Raw genomic sequence first — 2,259 nt, 5'->3', positions numbered from 1 at the left:
ATTTGGCTTTATTTGGATGGAATATTCTGTAGAGATCTGTCAGACCCTTTTGTTCAAGAGTTCTGTTTAAATCCATCATTTCTTTCTTATTTTCTGTTTGGAAGATCTGTCTAGTTCATTCAGCGGAGTGTTGAAGTCCCCTGCTACTATGGCATTGTTGTTTATCAAGCTATTTAGATCAGACAAAGTTTGCTTTATGTAGCTGGGTGCTTTTACATTAGGAGCATAAATATTAAGAATTGTTAATGCTCCTTGTTGGATCTTCCCTTTCACCATTATGTAGTGGTCATCTTTGTCCTTTTTTACTTTTGCTACTTTAAAGCTTATGTTATCTGAAAATAGTATAGCTACCCCTGCTTTCTTTTGACTTCAATTTGCCTGGATGATAGTTTTCCATCCCTTGACCTTTAGTCTGAAGGCATCTTTGTGGGTTAGATGCATTTCCTGTTGACAGCAGATACTAGGCTTGTTTATTTTTATCCACTCTTCCAGTCTGTGTCTCTTCAGAGGACAGTTCAAGCCATTCACATTTATTGAAAGGATTGAGATTTGAGGTAGATTTCCATTCATAATGATGGGTGAAATCCTGTTGTTTTGTTTTGCTCCTTGTGCCAAGCTATCTGTGATTTTGCTTCTATTGACTAATTTTGCTCTAGATTATAGGCCACAATATCCTACTTCTTTATGTTTCTTCACATGGCAGTATGCCATGCAGTATTTCTGAAAGAATAGCAGATATTAAATTACTATATATCTGTCCCTATCACTTAGAGTGTACAAACCCTCTCTTTAATCAAGTAGCCAAGGTGAGGGTTGCTCTATTAGATTCCACCAAGGCCAGGCCTGAAGTTTTATATTGGGTTCATCACTGATTTCAATTGAGATTGCAGAAGTTGCATTTTGTCCTTTAACCCAACCTCCAACTTTCAGAGCAGTAGCCACAGAGGGGCTAGTCCCTTCATTTTTTCAGGATTTGAGCTAGGAGTAGTTTGAGTTCCAGTGTTAATTGGCTTTGCCTTACTTTCGTATTATTCTTCAGGAAGGCCTTGGAATCTGAACACTGTGAAACTATGGAAACACTACTTTCCAGTCCACATCCATTGCTAATTCTGCCACTTTCTTTGCTATTCCTCATCAAAATTTTTAGGAGAAGGGATTGCCAAGATGAAGTATTTACTTTTGCATCTGGGGCTTTTATAGTTTTTTTTAAATCTATCTTGCTGCTCATATTATTAAAAGCTCACTTGGTTTTTCTTTGTCACTGTAAACTCTCTCCATCTAAGGCATGTCTCTCTTCTGCACATTTACACTCACATCAGACACTTGTCCCTAAGTCTTGAAGCGTCTGCACTTTTTTATCTACCTGTGGGGGTTTCAGCCCATTTTGGTATTAATTTGTTAAGGCTTCTTCGAATCAACTGCTCTTCAATAAATTTCTAGAAATGTATAGTATATATTTTATTCGTACCATGGTCTTCCATATCCTACTAAATCTTAACCAGAAATTAAACTCTCCAGAATTGCTTATTGTCTGTGTTTCTCCAATAATCTCCTAACTTGTCTTATCTCATCTACTCTTTCCCTTCCCTTCATAAAATAATGCATCTTTAGCAATACAACCAAAGCTATTTTATAAAGAATAGCATGAAGCCTGTTCATGTTTCCCTTGTGAGTAAAATGCTTTATTTTGGCATAGGAATCATAAGAACCCCCTCCTCTGGGATTCTTCAACCAAATGCCATTTTGTAATGAGAATTTCTTTAATCATCAGTTTATCTCCTGAAGTAGCTGAGAGTTCTAGGCATTAGATTTAAATCTGGTTAATGGATTTGACTATGCTTCAATTGCTTGAAGCTAGATGTATTAGTTAACTTTGAGCTGCTGCAACAAAATATCACAGACTGGGTGGCTTAAATTACAGAAATTTATTTTTCACAGTTCTGGAGGCTAGAAGTCCTCAATTGAAAATTCAAGAAATTCAGAAAATTCAATTTCTGGTAAGTGCTCTCTTTGTAGCTTATAAATCATCACCTTCTTGCATTGTCCTTGAATGGCCTTTGCTTTGTACTCAAGCAGAGAGAGAAAGAGAGTGAGCAGGAAAACAAGAGGACAAGGTCTAATGTCTCTTTCTCTTCTCATAAGACCACCGGCCCTATTGAATTAGGGCTCCATTCTATGTCTTCATTTAACCTTAATTACTTTCATAAAGGCCTTATCCCCAAGTACAGTCAAAATAGAAGTTAGATTTTCAATATGTGA

General features: G+C 36.7%; 1 pseudogene; it reads right to left on the bottom strand.

The window, feature by feature from the left end:
* The window catches only part of LOC105816330, a 5,949-nt pseudogene extending 4,468 nt beyond the window's left edge, over nt 1-1,481 (bottom strand).
* Nucleotides 1,482-2,259: the final 778 nt, after the last annotated feature.

Source organism: Propithecus coquereli, unplaced genomic scaffold (genome assembly GCF_000956105.1).
Source record: "Propithecus coquereli isolate 6110/MARCELLA unplaced genomic scaffold, Pcoq_1.0 Scaffold366, whole genome shotgun sequence".
In the NCBI taxonomy this organism is placed as follows: Eukaryota; Metazoa; Chordata; class Mammalia; order Primates; family Indriidae; genus Propithecus; species Propithecus coquereli.
The sequence above is the reverse complement of the archived record's forward strand: the minus strand, read 5'-3'. Positions and strand labels throughout refer to the sequence as shown.